This window comes from Microplitis demolitor, chromosome 2 (assembly GCF_026212275.2).
Source record: "Microplitis demolitor isolate Queensland-Clemson2020A chromosome 2, iyMicDemo2.1a, whole genome shotgun sequence".
Lineage (NCBI taxonomy): Eukaryota > Metazoa > Arthropoda > Insecta > Hymenoptera > Braconidae > Microplitis > Microplitis demolitor.
The window spans coordinates 14683643-14703587 of record NC_068546.1 but is presented as its reverse complement, the minus strand read 5'-3'; the positions used below and the strand labels follow the sequence as shown (position 1 = coordinate 14703587).

Genomic DNA, 19945 nt, shown 5'->3' with positions numbered 1-19945 from the left:
ATATTAGGCTGCCGGTAACAGTGCCCAAAGTTTAGAATAAGGAGTGCGTATTTGATAAAGTACGGATATATATTTTTGCCTCAAAGTCCGAGTGACAGGATCAAGCCAGCAGGTTTGTGTAGAGTTCTTAGCTCTACTAGATCTTGTGATCGACTGACTTGATTCTGTCACTCCTTGGTGTTATACATTATCAAAAGTGTTAACGTTGCATCTCAGGTTTTCTATGAGAGAATCGTCGTGGCCCGGGTCTCATGCGTCGTCATCTGTTTAGACTATCCGCGAGCCACGGTGATTCTCTTATCGCAAGAGATTTCCGTTGCATTGTTGGCGATAGATAAAATAATATCGCTAGCAAAATAACGATTTATCAATTTATTATTTATTTACGATTCTTAGAAATGTGGAACCGTTCGTTCGCCCACCGTGGCGAATAAATAATTTGAGACTTCAAAAAAAAGAATTTCCTACAATTTTAAATTAAATTTAATTAGAGCCAGAACGTAACATTAGTAATTAAAAAATTAAATTTTAATTCAGAATACTTAAAAAAAATTTTTTCAATTTTTTATGCCAGATATTTGAATCAGAAATTAAATTGATGTAAATGATAAATCATCAAAAATTAAAATTTTATATTTTTATTCTAACTATCAGGATTGAAAATTAAAAATAAAATTTTATATAGTACTTTGAAATTTAAAATTTAAAATAAATTTTTTATTTCAAGCAATCAGAACAATTTTGAAATTAAGTATACACCCTGATTAAGAAAAATGATTTGCTCCATGTTAAGTGTATACCAATATATTAGTTGATTCAAATTGTTTTAAATCATTTCAAATTGTTTTGAATTATTTCAAATCATTTTTTTTTTCATCAGGAAAAGCTCATCATAAATACACTTAGAATTTAAACGAAACCTAATTGCACACCTTATATGCAAAGTATTTAAGAGCGCTTTACTTTCACATAATACTCCGTTTCCCAAAATACTCACACAAAATAATTTTCAATAATTTAAATGATGTATTGTTAATTACTTATTAGGGGATTTACGAAACTTGAAAGTCCGCGATTTAAGCCATCACAAACGAATTATCAGCCTAATACTTGATATCGAAGTTGTCATTCATCGCGAGGACAAACTTTATTGATTATCAACAAACAACTCTGTTTCATTCAGAAAATATCAGTAAAAAGCAATAGATATCCTGAGATTTTTTTTCATTCATCGGGCATAAGGGTTTTCTTTCTTTTTTTTTTTTTGTTTTATGTGTACGTTTGTATACATCCGCCCCTATTAAGTATTTGCAAAAAAAAGATATAAGATGCCTGTTAAAATTAGAATCCTTAATGTTAGTATATTTACATGGCTTATCACAATTTTCTATTTCCTATTTAACCTCGGCAATGGCTCATTGTGCAGATAAGCTCAGGATATTATTTTGTAATGAATAAAACGTTCTTCTAAAAAATCCTCTAGTCATATTTTGATAAATTCATCTGTTCAAAAGTTATTGCAGCTTGAAGTCAAATTTCGACATCTTTTTACTTTTCCGGCGAAACTATAAGACATATCGCTAAACATTATGAGATCTTTTTTCTAGACAATTTTATTCTTCATAAATGATATCAGATAAAGCTATTCAAAATTTCACATTGTTATCTAGTTATTTTCATTTTAATGACTAGACTCTTTAAATCAATTGGAACACAATTTTTTTAAAGAGTTAGACATTGAAATGAAATTCAGTAGATAACAATGTGGAATTTTGAATAACTCCGTTCAAGATAATTTGTAAGCATTTAAATTGACGTCCATGGTATATGTAATAAATATCAATATTAACAGAAAATTGGACAAATTGATGAATTTGTCTATTATGATTTGTTGTATTATTATGTTTATATTTATGTATGCTATAGACGCTTGAAGAAAGCCAAACAAAATGGCTGAAACGTTGCAGAAGCAGTAATCTGCGTTTCATCAATTTTCCAATTTCCTGTTAATATTGATATTTATAATTTGTAAGGAATAAAATTTTCTACAAAAAAGATCATATGACTTTTTGTGATGAGTCCAATAGTTTCGCCGAAAAAGTAAAAAGATCTCGAAATTGACTTCAAGCTCCAATAACTTTTGAACAGATGTATTTATCAAAAATGACAAGAGGAATTTTTAGTAAAGCGTTTAATAATCACTCATAAACAAAAGTAATGAGCGCCTGAAAATGACTGAAATTGCTTAGGTAAGTACTGGTAGGTCTACCGGTGACCGTGATAAACCTACTCATACTCATGAAGAATGTATCTTTATTCGTCTCGTTAATCCAAACCTAAGAAATATCGTATTTATTAATCATATTTTATATATAGTTATAACAACAGAATATTGTGCTGCAAGTGCTATGGGGGTGTTCTAACGATTTTTTTTTTTTGCAAAACAATGGATTTTTTATCGAAAAGTATAAAAATACAAATATACACTTGACCTTGACATGTTGAGAGTATAGCTGAACCTCTCCACTTTACGTTCAATGTGTACGAAATATTTTTTCTAAATTAATTTTGTAAACAACCCATTTTACCCAAGTCGTTCAATATTATTACAAAATGCGTATTAATCACTTAGTCAATAGAAATCTCCTTGAAGGATGTTTCTCGGTTTTTATCAAATTTTCAAGATGGGCCGGAGATGTACCAAATACCTAATATGGATTTGAGGGTTGAAAAATAATGTTGAACTTATAAATATAACCCTTTTGAAATTTTTAATTTTTACAGCGGTTGCAAAAAGTATAAAAAATTCGATAGCTTGTTCCAATATCCAAAACAACCCCTAATGTGCTCTTTATACCACTGTTACGACCAGTGTAGAGAACACAAAAATTAAAAGAAAAAAATATATATGTTAAAATCCTATCGTACCCTGGTAAGACAAAAATCTCTAAACATAAGAAGAGGTATTCTCGCTATAGAAGCTCTTCTCCAAGTCGGAGCGGAGAATACGAGTGGTAGTGGGAACTAGAGTGGTGAGCACTGTGTGTGTCCTCTCGTAACCGAGTTAAAATTTTATTATTAAAGTAACATAGCGATTTTATTATTACCAGGGTAATAACACATTCAAACACATCCTCACGGTTATCTGAATTAGGAGAACATAGAAACAGAAAACATAGCTGACGTAGCCTGCATGTGTACAGAGTAATAATTTATATTACTCAATACACATACTAAGTACCCTCACTCTCGAATTCAGTGTGCCTCTTTTTAATGCTGAGAAGGGAAAAGCAAGAGAGGACCCCTAATTTCACGAGTAAAACTAAGACACACTCACGTTATTTCTCTGATCCCTCTATTTCTACTCAAGACTGCAGTCGCGTGATTTATTAGACATAAGACCTCGGCCCTGACATCATGCTTGTCAACCGACGATTCTAGCTGCCCCCCCCCCAGAGCTCTCATTTTTATTCCCCAGTAACCGGAGACACCCAGTAGCCGCTCTGGTGTTGGCCGATACCTCTTAGATGGCACCCCTCCATTCGTTAATTTGGAGGCCAAGCCGGGATGACGCGTGCCACCAAGAACAAGTCCATGTTTACGCTTCTAGAATCTTCTTAAACTAAACATGCATTAATTCTCACTCTTTTAAGGAGACGTTGAACTTTTTTTGGATAACCAGCATCCGAATTGAAAATTTATTTAAAAGGAAACCCTCAATTCAAATATCGAATAATTAAAGAAATGATTTAATTATTTTTCTTCTCTCTTAACTTGACTTTGGGTACCGCACGTGCAGAATAAACCCCGGGAGGAGAAGCACATAAAAATAGACGCTAGTACAGCAAGCATCTCCTGTTCTGGTGTACAAGATCAAGGGTCACGGCTCGGTTCCCCTCGATTTCGGACTATATAAACCCGCAGTTTTTCGGTCTAATTGTCCAGTCTTCGAATCTCAGTTAAGCTAAAACTCCGTCGTAATATTCGTTGTACCGCGCATCAAAGAAATTATTCCGCACGAATCTCAACCCTCAGCATAATATCAAATCACATCCACCCAGGGGTATTGACTGAGCGAACGTTGAATACAGGGTCCTAGCCAGTAAATTATACAATTTACAAAAAAATTAACGATCTTCCAACCAACAGCAACCATCATTTATATAACGAAAGCTGAATGAATTTTATAATTGACAATTGTAAGTTATCCAGTCGTTTTTACTATTATTTCTCTAGAATAATTCTCCATATTGATCTTATTCCTCATACTCATTACCGTAACGACGAGATCTCCGTCGCCCGAGTAAAGGACTTGAGTGTCTTGACTCGAAATAAGAGACTGTACATGATATTTGTTATTATTGCATGTTAGACGTAACACCACCATCAGATGAAAAATATATGGCCAATGAAAAAAAAACGTTACGTGTACTTATGTCTGACAAACATGGCATTTTCTACTTCAGCTGATGATCAAATCAGCCGGCTGCAAGCTTCAGTTACATAATAAATTGATCAGTATGACAAATCAAAATTTTCGGTTTACAAAACGAAATATAAATTGCCGGTTTCGCCCGGACTCAATATACGCTAAATTGCTCACAAAATACTCGTACTTGATCTAAATCACGAAGTCAGTTCATTCTCAAATAAAAGTCGGTTGACAAAATACAATAAACTTTTATTTTATTTTTCAGACGCTCACATACAACTTACGTCTTAACGGAATACTTGATGAACGATGTCAGAGTATTTTACATGACAAAAATCAACTGCTGAAACAAATGAGGAACATATGCTTTGTAGTTCTCAGAAAATTCCGAATAAAATAAAATATAATGTAATATTTTATCTCGGCTACGGTTAAATTGCACTAATATACAATTATTACACGTAATCAATTAATTAATTCGATATAACAAAATAACGCACATCAACGCACTTAACTCGTTCATTAAAAAGAAATCCGTGAAAAATGAATCATATATGGCCATGCATGGACGCCTATGATTCATATGTGAAGCATATATGGCCATCTATGGAGCATCTATAGCCATATATGGGCATACAAACTTTTAAATATCGTCATGGATGGTCATATATGAATCATACAAGGCCATACATGCTTGTATATGACTATATATGCCCATAATTGAACATACATGGTCATGTATGTCTGTATATGGTTGATATATGGAGCATATATGGCCATACATGGGCATAAAAACTTTTTATTATAGACATGAAGAGCCATATATGAATCATTGAAGACCATGTACGGCCATACATGGTTGTGTATGACTATATATGCTAATGTATGCTCATGATTAATTAAACATATACACTTATTCAAAAAATTAAAGAAATAAAAAAATTTTATAAAATTTTTAGCGATATTTGGAAATCTCTATTTTCGTAAAAAATGATCGTATCGAAAAAATAAAAAAAAGCAAATTGAAGCTTGAAATCTCTAGTTTGAAGATCTTTCAGCCAAATAATTTTCTGAGCCTCGGTTTTTGCGAAATCATAAGAAATAAGCCGAGACAAAATTTTTCTAAATTTTCTGGTTTTGTTTTTTAGGTCTACGGGGCCGGGAAAATTTTTTCTGAAAAAACTAATTTATTACTCATTCAGGAAATTTATTTAGCTACAATTTGCTTTTTTTGTCAACTTATCGCTACTTTATAAATATCAATAAAAAAAATAATTTTGCCAGGTGATTTTACAGTTTAATGTACCCCCAAAACCTCTGGAAATTTTCAGATTGATCCATTGAACCGTTTGTCCGGGCCGATTGCTCAAAGTTTTATAAAACAATTAAAGAAACAAGTTTTGTTCCTTAATTTGAGTAATTATTACCAAAATGAAAAAATTAATTTTTTTCGGATTTTCTTCCATTTTTACGTTAGTTATGCGCTAAATGTAAGGTAAAGAAAAAAAAATTTTTTTTCCGAAAAACCAGATAAAAAAAGAATTTTTTACTTTTTTCTTTTTACGTTTTATCCTCGTTTTTTTTTTCTTTACCTTACATTTACCGAATGACTAACGTAAAAGTGGAAGAAAATCCGAAAAAAATTAATTTTTCCATTTTGGTAATGATTACACAAATTAAGGTACAAAACTTGTTCCTTTATTTGTTTTTAAACGGTTCAACGGATTAATCTGAAAATTTTCAGGGTTTTTGGGGGTACATTAAGCTGTAAAATCACCTGGCAAAATTATTTTTTTTATCGATATTTATAAAGTAGCGATAAGTTGACTAAATAACGAAAAAATGGCAATTTTTGTGGGTTTTTTTAAGTGATATTAAGGATGAAACAAAATTTATTTTCAAAAAAATCGATAATAGAGCTCGTAGGATATTTATTCAAGTTTTTTAAACTGGCCTTTAAATTACTGTGCGATCATTAGTTGCTGAGATATCGATAATTAAAGACGAAAGAATCCTTTTTCATTTGAAGGCTGATATCTCAGCAGCATATTGTCGTACAGCGAAACAAAAAAAAGCAAATTGTAGCTAAATAAATTTTCTAAACGAGTCATGAATTGGTTTTTCCGAAAAAAATTTTCCTGGCCCCGTAGACCTAAAAAACAAAACCAAAAAATTTTGAAAAATTTTGTCTCGGCCTATTTCTTATGATTCCGCAAAAACCGTGACTCAAAAAATTATTTGGCTGAAAGATCTTTAAACTCGATATTACAAGCTTCAATTTATTTTTTTTTATTTTTTTGATAGATCATTTGTAACGAAAATACGGCCTTTCAAAAATCACAAAAAAAATTTTTAAATTTGTTTGTTCCCTCAATTTTTTGGATAAGTGTATGTCTGTGTATGGTCTATGTATGAGCATACATGATCACACATAGTCATGTATGGGCATATATAGCCATACAAGGCTATGTATGACAATGCATGACCATGCATCTCCGTAATTTATTAAACATATATTGGGGATTTGGGACCTAATAAAAATCCTCCTAAATAATCAGCTTGATATCTCACAAATTAAGATGGCGGTTTATAAGTTCATTTTCCCAATTAAAACACATGTAAAAAATTTTTTTATTTTTTCTAGGAAAAATCAAAGAAAATATTTTTTTTTCGGACAGCAGTAGATACAGTCTAGATTGCATACAGTTGTGTCTGAAATTTTTCTCTTCCTGGAAAGCTCATCACTATACCAGATTTGCCAATACTATATTGTTTTTTTCCGTGTATGATATACATTTCTTAAAATAGAAATTTGTTAAACTATATTGAATATAATTCCAATCATATATTTAACTTTGAAAATAAAACATAAAAGTTAAGAGTCGACCAGCAGCTAGTATCTTTTGCCAAGATTATTTTAATGGGATCTACCCAGCTTTTGCTTAATTGCTCCGATTTTGTAACGTTATAGCTACTTAATACCAATCAAACTTTAAAAATTGCTGTTTTTAAATATTTAGAAGTTTTTTTTTTCTAACTTCGATTTGTTTCAAACTTTCAGAATAGTTGCTTTACTCTGTCCCCAAGAAACCCTGAAAATTTAAACTAGGGAATCGAGCTTGTATTGGAGGTATAAATTTTTTAATATTGCCAAAATTGCATTGAACCCGATAAGTAATTCTTTAATAATCACTAATTTAGCATATAAAATAATGATTATTGAATTAATTAGAAATAATTTCAGGTACATATTCAGTATTTATTGAAATTTTATGTTCTAATGTTACGTAAAAGTACAAAAAAATATAAAGGAAATAACTATTGTAAAAAATTTGAAAAATTTATGACTATGTTATGTCCGACTATTATTTATTAAATTATTTTGGTTGCGTGGATTAGGCGTTTGGACTAACCAATGCAATTTTCGGCTCAAATGTTTAGTTCAAGCCTTAATTTGTTTATTTTGGGATACGTTTCGATGTGGACTTTCTTTCATTTCTATTTCGGTAAAAACAGAGTTATCTTTATAGGTATATGAACATGAAAAATGCGCTGATCAATATATACGATTTTTAACTTAATAGCTTCCTTATTTCCTCTTAAACTTTTGAGGCTGATTAGAAAAGTTATTAAGAATTGAAAAAAAAGAAGTCAATTATAGTTGCCTGACCTTTTGTGCTGAAATATATGTTTATATTTTTTTTTTCCTTGAGATTATTCCCGCATTGTCAACCCTTGAATTGGCGACTCGGTCTCGATGCAAGCAATCTCCTGATGAGGGTGGGGTGAAGACTTATTGCTTAACTTATTTTATGAATAATACACAAAATTTATTGTCACTTATGTTTTTTTGTTTTTTATTTCAAACTCCAATTTTAATTTGGCAATAAAAACTCCTTTAATTTTCTTTGAAGAAAATAGAGCTAATACTCTTTAAAGGGATATCTTTATTACCTTGGTCATTAAATAATTACACTCAAAATGTTGGATTTGAATTTTTGGATATAATAATTTTCACAAATTTGAATTAACACTTATCACTCACAACCAATAACACTTTTATTATTATTTATTACTTTTTTTTTATATTTACCTCTTTCGATACAGAAATTTTTATTTTATATTGAACTTAAAAATTCCTTTATTTTCCTTCGCAGGAAATAGAAACAGTACTCTTTAAAGGAATTGGTTTTTAACTTTGAACATTTATTTAATATTTATTTCTGTTATACTTGTTTCCGCTATGCGTGATTTTATATATATATATATATATATATATATATATATATATATATATATATATATATATATATTTATATATTTATATATATATATGGCTGTATAAATGTATACCTTGATATATTTTCACTGTTATGATTTTTTCGCGATGCGATTTTAATGATTTATTTTATGGATTTAATTGTATTATGAAAGCGACGTGATCGGTTTTATTTCTTTTTTTTTTTTTTTTATATGAGAGATTTGAGGATACCGCTGTACCTAGTAGTTGACTCTTTACTGAGGGGTAATTCAGCTACAAACCGCAATGCAAACCAGTGCTCGGTAGAGTGATTTTGTGTTTCAAAATTTTCTTGAACGCCGCAACCATGGGGGTCCGAGTTTAAGGGAAAGGGAAATTTTTAGGTGAGTTGCATCTTGTGAGATGCCCCGTTGACGGAACTTAATTTAAGTCAATGCTAATTGTGCGCATTAGAGCGATCTTAGCTGACAATAAGTGGGGAACGAAGAATAAGAGAATGAAAGACAGAAAGAAAGAAATCTGGTAGAATAGGTTTTGTCACACTCTATTGAACCCATCCTTGTTTCTCTCAAGAGAAAATAGAATTTTTATTCCTATGGAGTGTTCAACATGGGTGACTGTAGGAGAAGTTTGTGAAGTCGGACATACCAACTATGAGTTGTGACTTTATTCATGTATTAGGTATACAGAGTAAAATCATAACTCATTGTCATGGATAATCTGAATAATTATATATATATTCAGAGCAATATAGGTATCTGACGTTGATATTCGAAAACAAAATAAAATTGAATACATGATTTGAATCTGTGGAAACCATCAAGGTATAACCAGTGTAGCCTGGTGGCTGGCTAGCTCTTGTCCAGGCCTCGGTTACTTAATATTAATTTAATTAATTTACTCTTATGAGCTGGGGGGTTCGCCTCGGTCTCTGAAATTTGCGCTTATTAATTATTAAGGGAAAAGGAATGCCTGGTGATTTATTTAGTGAAAGATTTGGTTTTGTATTATGAAAGAGAAAATATTATATTTATTTAACCAAATATCAATTTACAATATGAAAATTTCCCCAATAGAATTTATTAGAATAAAATTTAGTATATAAGTTTTGATATTTTAATTTACGCGGGAGAAGACCAAGTATAATTTTAATTTGGGGAAGACAAATTCCCACTTACGCTGTACCTTACTGCATGATCAATTCCTTAGTTGTAGATGACCCTCAATAAGCGTAGGCAGCAAACGCGGCAGCAGCGTTGTAGGCCCAAATCTTCGGTGATAGGAAATCGCAGGAAATGAACAGCAATGGTGTGGTAACACTCACAAATTTTATCGGCACAATTTCAATTTGACTTTAACTTTACTAAATGGCCGCGTAAGAAATTTGACTCGAAATGTGGTCAATTGAAACGTTATTCAAATAAATGATTTATGAATAATTTCGGCGGCTATTAATAACGGACAAACAACTCAAAGATATAAAATAAATTAAATAATATTATCACTGGACTAAATGACTAGATGTGACGAGACTTATCGTTAGGCCGGCTCAAGTAAATTGTATTGAGCTCTGGGTGTAGAGTAGGAACCTCGCTAAGCGTCATCAGTCCACTACCCTACTGGTCCACTCTGGGTGATAGCCAGGGCCTAAGTCTTTGAGCAACTACTTGCTAGCCCTTTTAAAGGAAAATTCTGAGGGTGAGAAACTACCCCACTATTGTCTCAACAGAATGCGACCTAGGGGGCCTCTGACATGGCCCCGGGTAACTGATGAGTGTAAATTAAGGTGTAATTATCACAATAGATGGCCGTAGGTCAACTAGACTTTGGCGCTCGATTTTCAAGTCGAAACGCACTGTTACAAAGGACACCCGAATTAACTATTCTTTCATACTTGTCATTTGCAATTCTCGAGAAGTAAGAGTGACTTCTTTTGAAAAAGATTGTAAAGTAGTTAATCTAAATTTATAAATGAAAATTTTTAAAATTTTCTACAATAGTTATTTCTTTTATATTTTTTTGTACTGTTACGTAATATTAGAACATAAAATTTCAATAACCATTGAATATGTACCTAAAATTATTTCTATTTAATTCAATAATCATTATTTTATATTCTAAAATGGTGGCTATTCAGGACTTCCTTATCAGGTTTAATGCAATTTTGACAATATTAAAAAATTTACACCTTAAATACAAGCTCGATTCCCTAGTTAAAATTTTCAGGGTTTGTTGGGTATAGAATAAAGCAACTTTCCTAAAAGTTTCAAACAAATCGAAGTTTGGAGAAAAAAGTCCTAAATATTTAAAAACAGCGATTTTCTAAAGTTTGATTGGTTTTAAATAGGTGTAACTTTATAAAATCGGAGCAATTAAGCGAAAGCTGGGTAGATTCCATCAAAATATACCTCGACATCCCGAGTGGAACTATTGCCGCCATTTTTATGACTTAAAACACGAATGGCGTCCCCAAAAAGCTCGGAGATAAGTGAACACTATGTGACACTGATGGCGAATGTATATATTGGCTTGTCTTAAATCCTTAGTAACTATAAAGGGAGGTAACCCGTATGGGTTGGGAAGAACTTGCGTCCCACCACTTATCTTACGCAAGCAGTTGACCAGAGCTGAAGTCTGGTACCATGGGGGACCCATTCCAAGCCCCACTTCGACCAGAGTCTCTTTATTTCCTGAGATAGGAGGAGTGTTTGGGTCCATGTGAGGTCGGACTCGTGGTGGCTGTGCGTGAGGCACCCACATGCACTGCATGCCTAATGGGCAAGCTAATGTGAGCATATGCTCATATTTCGCTTTTATAATACATGGTGGTATCATAATATACAAATAGGGTTACGCAGCGCGAATATGTTCAAAAAGGCGAGGTATCGGCCTCCCGTCAAACGGAGGTGGACCTAACGGTCTCGTTACATTAATTAATTAATTAATATAACTCGACAAAAGATAATAGCTGCTGGTGAACTCTCAACTTCACATACGGTACATACAATAGTGTTTTATAAATAGGTACAATTTAAGCAAAACAATTGTTTAGTTGGAAGCATTTAGCTGAGCCCGATATAAGTTTAAAACTAATATCTATTTTTTTAATAAAAGTAGAAGACTTACTTAGAAGAATGCCGCTGGGCAGAAGTCTAAGTCATATCCAAGCAGAGACACAAATATTTGGAAATTAGTGAAAAATCGACTTTTCTTAAAAATTCCAAAACTTCTCCAGTGGCCGGATTTGCACATTTCGGGCTCAAAGTTTTAGGAATGTCTACTCTTTAGGTGTACTTCGAGGAAAAAATCATCATTAACATCGCCGACCCTAGTGCGCACACTTTCGTCGAGAATTAATGGATCTGGCCATATGAATTCAACTACCAAAAGTTCGATTATCTGCGAGAAAAATTGACTTTCGAGTGAAGAAGCGACATCTACACTACTGGAAAAAATTAAAAGATAAAAAAAAATTCCAATTTTTGGGCGATTTTGAACAGGCCGTAACTTTGAGAGAAATAGTGGTACAAGAAATTTAAAAAAAGGAAATTGTAGCTCTCAGTGTCTACTGTTTGGATTTCTACTATAAAATTTTGTAGCGTCAGCAATTTTTGAAGAATCATAGTTATACCAGCGACATGAAAATTTTTAAATTAAAATAATTTTTTTTTGGTGTACCGGCGGGGAAAAATTTTTCTGGCTTAACCACTATGAGGATCGGATACCTTCATTATGCAGTTTTAATTTCGTTTTTTATGGACCTCGATACGGGCTTCTCGATAGCACAGGAAAGTACTAATATTGGACTTACTCACAACTAGAATAATTGATTACTAATTGGTCATATTTGGTCAGTAACTTTTGTAATTTGATCAAGGTTTTGGATCGCGGTATTTTAAGTTAAAAATTCCGCGGCAATATAAAAAATTTTGGCACGGTAAATTCAACATTCAGCGTCCAAAAACATACTGTTCGAATGGAAATCGAGTGATACTAAATAGTCAATGTGATTCATAATTTGGTCAGCAGTCTGTGCGCAAGAAAAAGCGATTTTCAGTAGTTGGGCTTGAAAAAAAAATGCATAGCACCCTCAACTCGTTGGAAATCATCGTTTGGCCGTTATTTTGATGGTACCGAAAGAGAGAAAAAATGGTCAAATATTATCATTAATTAGTCAGGAACAGAAAATTAAAAAAAAAAAAAAAGTTTAAAACTCCAAGATCACCTGAAATATATTGGCACCCCAAAATGAATGTACAGACTCACTTCACCGCTCAACTCAATCAGAATCAAAAGTATATAAATGGTCACGATGAATTTTAATTCGGTCATTGCTTCACATAGCGCCATTCATTTTTTTGGTCTTAAGTAAATGAACCCCTCCACGTTCATCAAGTTTCTAACAAACAGTCAAATATTAGTACATTAAGCAATAGATTTATTTTCCTATGTTTGTGACATCGTAATTAAACATGTTATACGCTGAAAATCAGGGATTTTTGGAATAAATAAAAAAAAAATCGACAGGCAACAAGCAATTGAGTAAAAAAAAAGTTCGAGACCATCTATGTTGAATGCCAAACATACCAGAGAATACTAAACAGAAAAATTTAGTCGATGCTGCATAATTTTGCGTATGAAGTAATTAGAAGCATAGTTACCATTCACATATTGAAAACGTTATTTCAGATAACTAAAACGGACAGCGTGGGAATAGGTTTGAGCACGAACGACTATATTGCCATAGTGGAATACTTACGGCCTGTAAATATTTCGTATTAATATGTGAAATGGAATTTAAGATAATATTGTATGCTGATGTTCCTGACGCTATGCTACTGGTTATTGGTAAATGACATCTGAGAAATAGTCACCAATCAAACAAATGTAATTCTATCTTAAAGGGCATGTTAATTGAAAATACTGCGTTATTTCATTGAAGATCTATTTTAAGTCCTAGTCATTGGGTTGATCAACTCAAATAATGATACAGATAATCGATCAGTACAGTGTAGTCATTGGTCACTCCTCCAATGACTCTAGACACAGTGAAGTAGGTTGGGGCTGAAAATATTGCGTTATTTCGTTTAAAATGTATTTAAAGTCCCAGATACTAGGTTGATCACCGCAATCGATGCTACTAGTAATTAGTCAGTAGAGTATAGTAATTGGTCACTTCTCTAACAACTCTATAAACACAGCGAAGTAGGTTGGGGCTAAAAATACTGCGTTATTTTGTTTGGAATGTATTAAAAAGCCTAGCCACTAGATTGATCTACGCAAACGATCCTACTGATAATTAGTCAGTGCAGTATAGTAATTGGTTATCCCTTTAACGACTCTATAAACACAGTGAAGTAGGTTACGGCTGAAAATACTGAGTTGTTTCGCATAACATGTATTTTTATTTACAGTGACTAGAATGTTCTACGAAAATCATAATACTGATAATTCGTCAGTCCACTGTAGTTATTGGTCACCCCTTGGACGATTTTGTTACCACGGTGAAGTAGGTTAGGGCTGAAAATACTACGTTATTTCTTATAAAACGTATTCAAAGGACCAGCTATTAGATTAATCAACTCAAATGATGCTGCAGATAATTGGTTAGTACAGTGCAGTAATTTGTCACTATTTTAACGACTCCATAAACACAGCGAAGTAGAGTGGGGCTCAAAATATTGCGTTATTTTGTTTAATATTTATTTTCAGACCCAGCTACTTGATTGATCTACGCAAATGATGCTACTGATAATTGGTCAGTCCAGTATAGTTATTGGTCACCCCATCAACGACTCCAGAAACTCAGTGAAGTAGGTTTAAGCTGAAAATACTGCAGTATTTCGTTTAAAAAGTATTTGCACGCCCATATACTTGATCGATCTACGATAATGATGCTACAGATAAATGCAACTGAAAATTGGGGTAATAATTCTCAGTGAACACACCAACGTTATGTGATATAACGTCCAGAGAATATGTAACGTAACAAATTTAACGTAAGTTTATAACGTATATTTATCCTGTAAATCCGCGACGGAGACGCGGAACAGCTCAATATATCGTATGAGGTCGCCCACGCGTAATAAATAAATAATAATATTAAATAATAAAGAAAATAAATGAGTTTAAATATTTCCCTCAGATTAAAATAAATAATAAATTTTAAACAATAATAAAACTATGAATAATATTTAAATGTCGTGCCTGGACCAGCTCCTCAGGCTGGGTTAGTGCACGCAGGCGCCAGACCGTTTATCCTAAAACGGACAAAATTTAATTCAGGGGTAAATATACGAGGGAAAATCCGAGCAAGTGATTTGCGACAAAGTGGACAAACAATCGAGAAAATTAAAATAAATAATAAGAAAAAGAAAAATAGTAAATATATATTACAAATGATTATATCCAAATAATAAATAAGATCAGAAAAATGAAATTTAGTCGTAGGAAAAGATCCAGGGAAATATTAAATTTTACCCGATAGCTGTTGGTTTCCGAGTTCCATTTTATATAAACAATATAAAATTATAATGTTACACAATATTCAATTTCTGGTAAATTTGGAACAATAATAACACTCGGTGCTTATCAACAAAAAAAAAATATAATTACATAAATTCAGTAACCCAGATAAATAATATTTAAATATAATTTAAATTAATTAATAATATTAATTTTAATACCAAATAAAAGAAATAATTATTTCACTCAGTTTCATTCAATATAATAAATAATAATAATTCTCTTATTTCATTTTACTCTCTCAGCACGGGTGAGAGGGAGAAAGACACGGAATTTATTCTCACTCTCACTCAAAAATAATAAATTCCTTAGTATAAATTTAATTTATAAATTTTTAAATAAAACTATCAATAATAATTTTCAGACCGTTGGGGTAAACAGATAATCAAAAATAAAAGAAAATAATGTCACGCAATTATTTTAAATAATAACAAACATAAATAATAATTAATAATATCGTACAGATATTTTAAATAATACAAAGAATAATAATTATAAAGCCTCTGGAATTCTCATCCAAGTGGTGATGTCAGTACTTGAGGAATTTTTCTCAAGTACTGTATGCGCTCTATAGCTATATATACTATAGTTGTAGATATAGGTATACCGGCAACGCTTCACCGCGCTGCACTCAACTCAAATATACCTATATATATGCGCAACAATACAACCACCAATGATAACTGACAATAATTAACTACAATTATAAACAATAGGAATCATGTATCATCCAGTATCAATTTATTTAATAATTAATTTTCACCACCGCGGCGACCAACAACTACCGGGGGAGGTTATCACGTGAAAAATATTATCCAGCGAACAGAAATACAGAGTACTTACTCAAATCAGCAAAAACCAGCAAAAATAATAAATTACGAAAAACGATCACTATATCTCTCTCTTCAAAATTATCTTTTTATTTTCAGTAACCGAACAACAATGTCGAGCAAATTACGTCCGTGCACACGGCTATCCCGTATCTTTCTCAATTCATTATCTCAACCTCCACCTGTTGGTCGTCGCACATGTGGCACCACCGTCGCCCTTAATTTTTATTATAATTACTTTTGTCAGCCCTGGGCCTTACTTAAATTAAAAATATAAATTATAAAAACAATTCCTGGACATCTGAATGATACATACTTAATTAATTAAATATATGACCTATTTATTTACAACTTATTAGTATTTTTATTTTACCCGGTACTGAAATAATAATTATTCAAAATTATTAAATTGACGTCGGGATTATAGCTGAGGTATCGATTTAACGTTACCCGGCGGTCAATTTTCAATGATATGATAACCATTGTTGGGGCATAATGTTGCGCCAAATTGCGCATCCCAGCTATGACAAAATTATAAATAATTAATTAAAATTTACAAACATCAACCGTTTGTATTTTTAAATTATAAAAATAAATAAATCCACACACGTGCTCTCTCATACTCTATGCGCATGCGCTAGCACTGTGCACGGACTGCTGTCTCCATCGGCGAAATGGCGGAATGCCCGCGTAACGACTCAAATTTAAATATAAAATTAACATTTTTAACTTAGAACTAACTAAAATTAAATAATTTGAATCGGTACGTGACAAGTTTTAAATTCTAATGATGTAATGAAACTGTAATGTATATGATACGTCAAATTTGTAATGTAAATAAGACATTAAGATTACATACAGGTTACTTACCGAGTAATATTACATAGGTGATCTACATGTGAGGTTATATTTACATCACATAGTAGCGTTAGCTTTGCATTCTAGATATTGCCTCAAAAATACGTAACAAAATCGACTCACAAGTGACATAATCTTGATGATTCTTTTTTATCGTCACACTTACATTACAATGTAATGTTCCGGCTATGTTACTACTGTTACTGTAGTCTTAAATAAAAAATACTTATATTTATTTTGCATCGAAACTTTTCATCGCATCTATGTTAGAAATTTTACTTTAAAATTGTGTACGTAGTTCGACGAAATCGTGATAGAAAGATTTATACATGAAATTATGTATTTGTTTCCATTAATATTTTCACATTTAAATTATATGTGAAAAATAACATTTGACATCTATATAAACGCGATGAGGTTTATGTCAAATCGATAGAATAAAGTTTTTTTTTCATATTCATACGAATTTACATATTTATTTTCAATTGCTTGTAAATAGTTGAAATAATTATTTTTATTGTTATTCATGTTCTATTACATGAACTTTCCGCTAAGAGAATCGATGATTTTCTAAAATTCCAAGAAGTTATTGTTTTCACCCTGATTTTCGATAATCGAGTTTTCATCAGATGCCGATGTTTTGAAGTCCTAGGAAGCTATTCTGACTATTTTCAGAATGATGTTCGAGTGTCTATATGTGTGTATGTATATGTGTGTGTGTGTGTGTGTGTGTGTGTGTGTTACCGGTCTATAACTTTTAAACTAACAAACCGATTTGAATGGTTCTTGCGGAAATCGAGATACCTTGTTGTCCATAATTTTTCCTGAAAATGTTGGATCATTTGATCAAGTAGACTCGAAAATATTTGCGAATTACGAAAAAAAAAAAATTTTGTTTTTTTAGTTTTTTATTGATTTCTCAGAAACGAATCGAACGATTGATTCTAAAATCTAATCAGCTCTAGAACCTAATAAAACGCGTCGATTGCCACCTTAGCTATCTCAATCGGTGAATTTGTTCGAGGGATATCGTGGGAGAACAGAATGCTAAAAACGGTTTTTATCGAAAACAATGGCAAACACAAGTATTTTCGAGCTCGAAGAACTTCGAGTTTTTATCATATGTCGACGTTTGAGGGCGCTAGAATGCAATTTTGATATTTTCAGAGCGATGAGTGTGTGTTTGTGCACGCGCGCGCGCGTGTGTGTGTGTATGAGTGGATGGGTATCTTTTATATCTTTTAATGTATGAACCGATTTAGATAGTTCTTGCAGCATTCAAAAGATTCCTTCTGAACTTAGATTTCCAGAAAATTTTAGATCATTTAGTCAAATAGTCTCTGAGATGTTTAGAAAATCTTAAATATCGCTACCTTAACGGTCTAAATTGGATAATCCATTCGAGAGATGTCATCGACAAAAGAATAGAAAAAAAATCTTTGTTTTTTCGTTTTTTGTGAAAATTTCGAAAATTATCACATCGGTCAATTCGAAAAACTAATCAGCTCTAAAACTCGATATAAGCATTTGATTGCCACCAAGAACGTCTCAATCGGTAATCCAGTCGAGAGATATATTCGGCGAATGCCTGAAAAAATTGGTTTTTTGATTATTTTCCGTGATTATTTTGGAAACTATGAAATCAATCAATTCCAAAATCTAATCAGTGGTTCAAAACTCGTTAAAAGCATTCGATTGCTGCCAAGAACGTCCCAGTCAGATAATTCGTTCGAGGCATATTATTGTCGGAATAATAAATGTAAATTCTATGTCTGCTTCTTTTATTGAATAACATTTAATTATTGAACAACTTCACTTAAAACTAATATGTTCTTCTTTCTGTAGGTCTTATTTCTACATACACGATAGAGATGCAACGTATCACGTAAATATTTATTTTTGAGCCAATTACTGAACATAATTTTGAATAGATATATAAAAAAATGCTCATTTCAAGTACATTTTAAACGAAATAATGCAGTATTTTCTGACCCAACATACTTCACTGTGACTATAGACTAATTAAAGGGTTGACTCATTACAATACTGTACTGATCAATAATCAGTAGCATCATTCTTGTAGATCGATCTAGTCACCTTAACTAAAAATTGATTTCAATCGAATTAACGCCATATTTTCAGCACCAACCTACTTCACTGAGTCTCTAGAGTCGTTGGAAGAGTGACCAATTACTACACTGTACTGAAAAATTATCAGTAGCATCATTTGCGTGGATCAATCCAGTAGCTAGGCCTTTAACTACATTCCAAACAAAGTAACGCAGTACATTTAGCCCCAACCTACTTTACTGCGTCTATCAAGTCAGTGAAGGGGTGACCAATTACTATACTGTACTGCCTAATTATTAGTAGCGTCATTGGCATAGATGAATCCAGTGGCTGGATTTTAAACAAAAAAAAGGCCATGCGGCATCTGAAATGGAAGTAGATTTCTTTATATATACGATTCAATAATCAACCATCGGAAATTTTCAGAGATATAAATAATGGTATTATCACCATAACCACATGAGTCAATTATGTGACTTTGAACACTTATTAAAAGTGGAACAATTATCGTAAAATGAAAAATAAAAAAAGGAAAATATAGCTTTTTTTATCGGCTATCAAGTTCTTTATACATAATAAGGATAAATATACCCGTTAGAGTTATTTACGAACAAAGCCGATAAATTAGGATGTTTTGTTATTTTTGGAATTTCAAATATCCACCATTTCTAAACGAGTTGACCGATTTTGCTGATCTTCGAACTTAACCGTAATAATCGTTCACAGAATAACTAGGCCAAGTTTCATTAAGATCCGTTCAAAATTGTGGTCGCTATCGTTGAAAAATGGAGCGTTATATTACATATATGGGTCATTCCACCAAATAAAGTTATTTTAACGGGGTGACGATCATTGATTTGATTAAAATTTTGTGGAGTCTTTCCATCTATTGAAAAAAAAATTCTCTGAAAATTTGAGCCTTTAATATGCAGCAGTTTCAAATTTATGATTTTTTGAATTTTTTAAAAA

The 19945-nt window shown here is 32.1% G+C and overlaps 1 protein-coding gene across 2 annotated transcripts in view; it reads right to left on the bottom strand.

Annotated features, from left to right (window-relative positions):
- LOC103575582 (uncharacterized) overlaps nt 1-16182 on the bottom strand; it is a 127125-nt gene extending 110943 nt beyond the window's left edge. For both annotated transcript variants that reach the window (XM_053736977.1, XM_053736978.1), the window contains exon 1: nt 16062-16182. The gene's annotated coding sequence lies outside the window, so the exon portion shown is untranslated. The remainder of the gene's footprint in view (nt 1-16061) is intronic.
- Nucleotides 16183-19945: the final 3763 nt, after the last annotated feature.